Here is an 8,762-nt window from a genome sequence, read left to right as displayed (position 1 = left end):
TCAGTGCCTTCTATCACTTTGAGTCTTTCCTCTAGGCTCCTATATTTCTCATTTGCGTCGTGATTATCCGATTTCGACCTGGCTATCTCTGCTGGATCGTCCAAATCTAGAATGAGTGGATCAGCAGGACTAGCCCCCGGGTTTGATACAAACATTCCTTGCCCCAGATTAGCAGGTGGCACAGGTCGTTGCTCCAGGCCTGTAGGTTCCCACTGAGCGTACCCTCTTTGTGTCGCGTGGGCGTGCGGTGGAGTAAATCCTGGCAAATGAGGCGGATCCTGATCGTGATTAACCCTTTATTGTGGTTCCACAACGTCAGGGTTCATAGGTCCCTTTCCTTTTACTAGAGCTGACATCATTTCCATCATCTTGGCCATTTGGTCTCTTTGTTCGAGTGATTCTTCTCGAGATCTCACAATTAAGTCTCTTGTCTCTTACTGCGACTTGGCCAACTGCTCTTGTAATTCCCTTTGAATCCTTTCTATCCTTTTAATCCTTTCATTGAATTCGGCCTCCATTGCTCTAGTTTGTCGACGCGTCCCATATGAGTGACATGATTCCAGGCTTGTGGTATTACGACTGCGAATTGTATGTTTTATCCTCAACGAACAATTGTGGGATATGCAATGAATGAATGAATGAATGCATAAATGTCAAATGAATGTTAGTCATGAAAGAAATGCAAGAAATTGGTGTTGATCTCAAGATAGCCCCTTATTTAGGCATTTCATTCATCAAAAGAGTTCATTACAAAACATTTTTCCATTTTCGATTCAGCCATTACACAAACTTCCTAGCTATATCGCTATATTTCTTTACTCGTGCTAAAAATTCTAATATGTTTGATCTTCGACTTGGAGGGAATTGGCAAATGAGAATTTCAGCTTCTTCCGATAATTGTACCACTTGCATGGCTACCCCACGAATTTCATTGATCAAATAGCTAAGTTGCATTTTTTTTCTTGGAGGCCCTTTTCGTAAGCACAAATGTCTATCATATTGACTATTCTTTTCTTCCAAAGCCTCCAAGAGAGTATCTAACTGTTGTTGACGATCTTGTAGCATATCTTCTAATTCTCGTATCCTCTCTTTTAGTTCTTGTCGTTTAGATTGACTAGTTGTTACCTCAGCAGACACAGCTTCATATTCTGCGCTCTTCTTTCTTAGTTCCATCATAGCCCGTGCAGCCTTTTCTTCTTCTTTCTTCGCTTTCCCTTTCCAGAATTCTATTCATCCTTTGATGTTGCTAATTTCCTCCTTCCATTCTGCTGACGATTTGCCCAACCCACTATTTTTTATTATGCCCCTTAACTTTTTATTTTCCAAATGGAGGTCTCTTAAGTCATTTCTTACGACTTCAACTTCTTTTTGCATTTTTTAGATTTTGGACCTTTCAATCTGAACGTCGATCTTCAACTGATAATTTTCTTCTTGAAGAGCACTAAGGTCCCGAGACATCTTGGCCTTTTCTCGTTCAAATTCTTGTCTTGCCACTTCTAACTCGGACGACATTTCCTTCAAGAAGAGATTCTGAAAGGCGTAACTCATTGACGAAACTCGCTGGCTATTCACCCGTTGTATTCTCCATACGTCGTAATCTTGAGTGAGAGTATCAGTGTACAGGGCCAACTCTATCAGATGAACTTCCTTCCAAGATTTTACAGCGCTTCAGGCCCTCTTCATATAGACTTCACCCGCAAAAGCAAACTCGGATTGCGCTAATCCTCTAGTGGCGGGTATGAATTGTCGTGAAGAAAATTGCCTCTGGACCATTAACAGAGCTATCCAATTCCTCCCCATAGCTCGAGTAGTGGTATCCAATCTTGATTTCCAACCTTGTTTAACAGAACCGAAGGGCGGATCCACGATGCTCTCCAGGTTACATCTCCAGCTTGAAGGTTCTAAAAAACTGAAACCCAATGTTCTTCGGTGACATCCTTTGGCCATTCTCTCTCAAGATAAGCTTTCAACGGGGCGAAAGTTTTTGAAAACATGTGGTACGGTGTGCGCTCTACTTTCCAGAAATGGCTCAAAATCCAGAGATTGAGTAACTGTGCGCACCCGATAAAGCGTCATTTCCCCATTTTCCTACAACTGTTTAAGGATCTGAAGGTCTCGGCTAAGATAGTCGGGACAGGGTTGATTCATTGTTTTAATCTTTCGAAGAAATCCACCACCGCAACTTCTATGTGTCCAAGAACCTTCGGGAAGACGATCAAACCGTAAATGGCCAAAGCGAATAGATTTACCCTTTTCAACATGTTGGGATGGTTCAGAACCAAATCTCGTAGGGAAGACCATAGAATGCAAATGGTTTCATTCTTCTTCTTTATCTGTTTTTCGACCCATGCGTCAGTCATGTCTGTCAATCTCACTAACTTTTTCTTGAAGGTCATCGGCTTAGGCTCCTTCACATATACTTTATAGAATTGCACATTTTCAACATGAAGCAAAGCAACGTACTCCTCTATAGTCGGAGTCATATCCTCTCGATTGAAGGTAAAACACTGGTAAGCCAGATCTCAAAATCTGACCATGGCTTGGATCAATCGTTCGTCTACGTTGACAGCAATCAAGTTGGCTATGTCCCCATATATTTCAGTGAAGATACCCCTAGTGTCTGAGTCCCATTAATTCCAAACCCGAACCAAATCTTCAAGGTTATTCTGGCGAACATTCACAGTTACGTGCTCGGGCAGATTGGCAATACATCCCTCCACTAGACTATCCCATTTTTCTTTCTGAGTTTTTAGAGACCAGTCCCGAACCACGACATTCTTCTTGGTTGTTTGTATAATTGAATCTTCCATTAGAAACCCGTTTTTTGGCAACCAATCTCTAGTCAACACCTTCCTAATATGATGCCTATAATGCATGATGCAAAATAAGAACACAGACAAATATCTTGGTTAGTACAACAAATATGAATTACGGAAAATTAAAATAGAAAGCATAAATGACAAAGAAATAAAAACTAAGAGGCGTTTATCCCATGTACTTATTTTGGTGGCTATTAACAGATGGAGGTTTGGCATGGCTCTAATTAGGTGGCTCGTACGGTTCACTATATGCGGTTTCGGTTCTATACAGGTACTCGAATTGTTCGTACTATCGTCTACTAAGACTAGTATGAAGCCTCGATCGTAGCCCATCACAGGCTCACAAGTTCAATTCGAGGGATTACATTTACTTATGCCTATACGGAGGGAAAAGTTAACTCATGAAAGCATAAGTCATACGTAACCCGAAAGTATTCAGTAGCTTGTGCGGAGGGACGAGTTAACTCACGAAGGCATAGCGTTTACTTTCACTTAAACGGATGGAGCCCGAGTATAGAGCTCATGTTATGCAAAGATGCACGTGCACGGTGTGTGGGGAGAAACTCACAAACCTTTCATTTTATTTAAAAAACTACTAAACTAAAACCATAAAACTTAAAGGTGAAAAACAAAAGGACAAGACGAGTTAGAAAGATATTTACCACATAATGCGAATGCATGACTTTTTGAAAACAAAATTTTGAGGATCACGACTAAATGTCAATTTGAACAAGAAACTTTGGAAATTCTGACAACGCAAGTTTAATTACAGACACGACTCTCAAAAAGGGGTCCCCAATGGAGTCGCCAGCTGTAGCGACGTAAAAATTTTAGCTTGGTCGCTAATTAGGGTGTTTGATTGAAAATTTAAAGACCGAGGTTTGATTTTGAAATAAAAAGGGAGTCGCCACCGATCTTTTTCTAGGTGTGATCGGACACCTATTAGATTTCCTTTTAAAAAAAAGGCCGGGTTTAGGTCTACGTCAAAAGCCGGATAAAAATTAGGGTTCGGGAGTCAGTTACGCACGAGAAAGGTATTAGCACCCTCGCAACGCCCAAAATTGGTACCTTATAAACACGTGTTGTCTTGATTTCCAAAAATACGAGTTCAATGTAACATTTAGTCGTAATCCGATTGAAACACGAAAAATTTTAGTTTTTTCGGTTTTTTAGAAGGGCATACCGTTTTAACACGAGCCGATTGATGTTCACCCAACGTAGCGATGAAATCAGCGACTTAGTATTAAACCGATACGTTGCCTTACTTATTAAAAAACAAGAATAAGATTTTCGAAATAATGCAAAGCGGATTGATGAAAATAGATGACAGAGCTAGAAATATATTGAAGCGAATGTAAGTGTGACAAATATATTAAAAACAATACAGATATGTGCGATATTAAACATAATTCAAGAATTAAACATGAAATGGAAACAATGAATGTATATACATAATAATGATATTTAGAATTTGTACGTAAAAATATATATAAATAGTAATAGTATTAGAAATATACCATATATAGTGTTTGAAGTATTTGTCTAAGATAATAAAAATATAACTTGTAATGTGAAAATATATACATAATATATACATATACATATATAAAATAAATATTGAAAAATGTATGTACATAACATATACAAAATATATATACATAATAATATTAAAATAAAATAATAAGTGATAATAATGAAAATAATAGGTATAATAAATAATATAATAATATATGAGAATAATACTATATATAAAATATGTATACAAGAATAATGAAATATATGTACATAAGGTCGTATAAAAATATATATAACAATGATACTAAAGTGTACACATAATATATATGAAAACATAATATAGTATTAGAAATATATACATGGCACGTATGAAAGTATAATACCTAAAAGGTACATATATGTAATATGTATATATATCATAAAAACATGTGTATATATTATCGTGCTAAAATACTTACATAGTATACACCTGTTAGAAATAATAATAATGTTAAGAAAAAAACAACCATTAATATTACATAAATATGCACACATATACATATATATATATTTAAAAATTACGTAATAATAATAAAATATGTACATACTATACACATATAATATAGTTATTAAGAAAATACATACCATATATAATATTAAGAATAAAAATACACCATTAAGAGATATACATATACGTACATTCGATAAAGATGTATGCACAAAACACACACTAATATTAATAATGATGATAGGAGTAGTGAAGATATATACATGAGATAATATAAGAAATATAGTATTCAAAATATATACATGATATATATAAAAGTACAATATTAAAAGATATATACGTAATATATAAAATGTATACATAATATATAGAAAATATAATATTTAAAAAGAATAATATACATAATGCAAGAATATTTAAAATAATAAATAAAGATAATAAAGAGATGAATAAAATAAATATATATATAATAATATAGTAAGAAATTAATCTACTTATAATAAGTACTAAAAAAACATCTATATGTATGTACGCATAAAAGAATAGTGAAAATAATAAACATAAGTATAGATATAATGATAGAAACGATAATACTATATAAAAAAGAATATATATACATAATAAAATATACACTAGTATTAATAATGAATATAATATTACAATACCAGTAATGACAATATGAAATTAAAGTAACTAAGTATAATACCATATATATACGTATGCATGTATAATGCAAACATACACTAAAAATAATAAATATATTGATAACATTAATAATATTACAATAATAATAACAATATTTAATAATAATAACAATATTTAATAAAGAAACAAAAATGAATAAGAAAGGACTAAAATTGGACCGCTAACAAAGTGTTGGGGCAAATTTAAAAGGAAATAAAGGAAGAAGGGCCCAATTGCACATGCGCTAAAACTATCAGGGGGTGAAAGAGCAAATTCCCCAGGCATTTAAAACACAGAGCATTAAACAGGGTTAAATTGTGAAACCCTACAAACTTTAGTGTCAATTTATAAATAAATATAAACTAAATTGTAGAACGCTTTAAAAGCGGAAGGGTCATTCGCGCAATTAGACCCTTCCTCAAAAACACGCGGATCCTAGCCCCAACGGGTCGGGTAATCGGGCTAAAGGGCTTAAACGACGTCTTTTTGGGGCTTAAGTACATCCCCCAAAACGACGTCGTTTCGGAGGGTTATAAATAGGCCTATTTTCAGAAAAAAATTCATTTGTGAAGGGAGAAAAGAAAAAAAAGAGAAGAATGGAGAGGAAGAGAGAGGAGGGAGAGAGGAAAGGAGAGAGGGGGGCTACTGGCCATAGGGGGTCGGTCACAGGCCGATCGTCACCGGCGCCGGCCACCGTGTACGGTGGCCAGGGAAGGTAAATTTTTTTTACATTTTTCTCTTTTTATTTTTTATATATTTTATTTATTAAATATGTACTTATAGATTAAAAATAGGCTAGAAAATGAAAAAGAAAAAAAAAAACAAATCACCTTAATCTTTCGATTTAGATTTTAAAGTGTTTGGTTCTCTGATTTGTGATGGTCCTTTTGTTTTGACGCTTGTTTTGCTTCTATTTTTTGCTATATTCGGATCTGCTATGGTGTTGTTGAAAGATTGATACTGCTTTTTTGATTGAAAAGAAAAAAAAGATCCCCCCTGATTTTTGTTTTTACATTCGGCTTTTATAGCCTTTACATTGTGTTTGCTTGATCTTGTAGGTGGAGCAGATGATGGTGGCAGACGGCATGGGGTGCAGAGGGTGGTTGGCTGACAGTCAGGGCAAGTGGGGAGGCTAATTCGGCTGAGGTGACCCTTGGTGATGGGATAGGTGGCTAGGGTTTCAATGGGTATTGGGTTGTAAGGGGTTTGGGCTTCTGTTGGGTAGGTTTAATTGGGCTGAGGGTGTGTTTAGTAATGGGTATTTTAATTTGTAAATGGGTTTAGGGGTATTTAGGTTGTTGGGCTAAGGTTTGGGTAGTGGTTGGTTTAGGTTTTAAATGGGCCAGCCGGGTTTGGGTTTAAAAATAGGTTAAGGGGTTTGGGTAGAATTGGGCTTTAGTATGGGTAAAATTGTAAACGGCCCAAAATTGGCCTGTAACAGTCGCGATGTGAGTCTCATGAAGTCACAGTAAGCCTAGTCAAAGTGTGTGATCGTGTCTCAGTGTATGTACATCGGGGGTTTAGAAATATGCAATTAAATATAAAATTATGTGCGGTGTCTGCAAGTGTATATGTCAAATTGTAATATAGTTAATTCTACAACGAAACACTTTGAAATATTCTGAGGATCGTATCCAAGAGAGGTTTATTTAAACTAAATTAACAATAAATCTTAACACACTAAACTAAGCCTAAGCAACTGTTAGTATACTTATCATAGTATGGCTAACACTAAAATGACAAGAACTAAAGTGCATAAATAACAATATTTCAAATTAATAATCAAATTTAACTAGCAGAAGGATGATTAACACCCGTGGTTGTGATTAACCTAGTGTAACACCCCTAACTAGTCAAGTCGTCAAACCTGAACTATGGAACTCCACATTAGTCATCTAAGTGACTCTCCATTATCACCTAACCTGGCCTCCAATATACCATAATTTAAAGCATGTAATGTGTCTAGTTTGCAGTGGAATGTCATAAAGGTATTTATCATCAAAACTTAAAAATTACTCGCGTTGGCATATTTAAGGGGTTTCGCATACATAATATTAAAGGTTTACATTTATATGCAAGAAATATGTGCACAAATTCAAGACAACCCAAACTCGCGAATATTCAAAAACTTTTTTTTTGGTGTGATTCAGAGAGATTTTTGTTTATTAAGTTTGCAATTTCCATGTTAATTGAGCAAAAGAATATATGAGCTCATATTTCGAAGAATACATAGTAACTGTAACGGGCTAATTTTATCCAGCCCAAATAAAAAACAAAAATAAATAAACAAAATAAAAATCAAATAAAGAGTTCAAAGTCCAATTACAATGATCGCCCAAAAACAAAAAAAAAGCCAAGGCCCAAAATACAACCTAACCAAAACCCTAAGACCCAATTATAGGTCCTTAACCTAAACTATCTTTCAGTAAAACTAAAAACCCTAGTCCCATTCGCGCCGCTCCTTGCCACGTCAACAGGTGCTCCTTCGGAAGACGCTTATGCCCCAAGGTTTGCTCCTCAGCTGCCTTTGCACCAAAACGGTAAAGATGAGAGTCTCTATCTCACCGTTGACTCCACTGCCACATGCAAAAATAGAAAGAACAAAAGGATAGGAATAGTAGCAGCGTAGAGACAAAAAAGAAAAGAAAAAAGAGAAATATTGTAATTTAAAACGACTATAAAGGCCGAGTTTTTGTAAGATTCAAAGAAAAAAAGAAGAAGAGAGAAGACAATCAAAAAATAAAAAAACCACCATAGTTTTTAAACAAAGGTATTTCTCTTCTGCATATTTATTTTTTAAATATATCATACATATATAAAATACGGAGGGTCTTACCTCGACCGCCATCACCGGAGGCTTCTCTAGCCTTGAAGGCTGTCGAACCCTTGGTGGTTTATCGAAAGTCGTGTCGAGGACGACTGGAAACCGAAAGACCCTTTATGTAATTGTTGAACTTTGATTGGATCTAGGGTTTTTGACCCCGGATCTGGATTCTCCAAAAAACAGGGACAAAGAACCCTCTTTTTTTGTGGTCTCCGGCCACTGGAGGCGGCCGTCTCCGCCATCGATGACCGGTGGCCACGGCGGAGACTCGTCGGCACTAGGACTGGATGTGAAAAACCAAGAGAAAGAAAAAGACGCTCTCAAAGTTTTTTTTTAAACAAAAAAGAATGATTTTTTTTAAAATTGGCTTATATAGGCGGGGCTAAACGATGTTATTTTGGTCAGTGTTCATAAGCCCCAAAACGACTTCGTT

The sequence above is a fragment of the Gossypium hirsutum genome, chromosome A09, assembly GCF_007990345.1.
Source record: "Gossypium hirsutum isolate 1008001.06 chromosome A09, Gossypium_hirsutum_v2.1, whole genome shotgun sequence".
Taxonomy (NCBI): domain Eukaryota; kingdom Viridiplantae; phylum Streptophyta; class Magnoliopsida; order Malvales; family Malvaceae; genus Gossypium; species Gossypium hirsutum.
The sequence above is the reverse complement of the archived record's forward strand: the minus strand, read 5'-3'. Positions refer to the sequence as shown.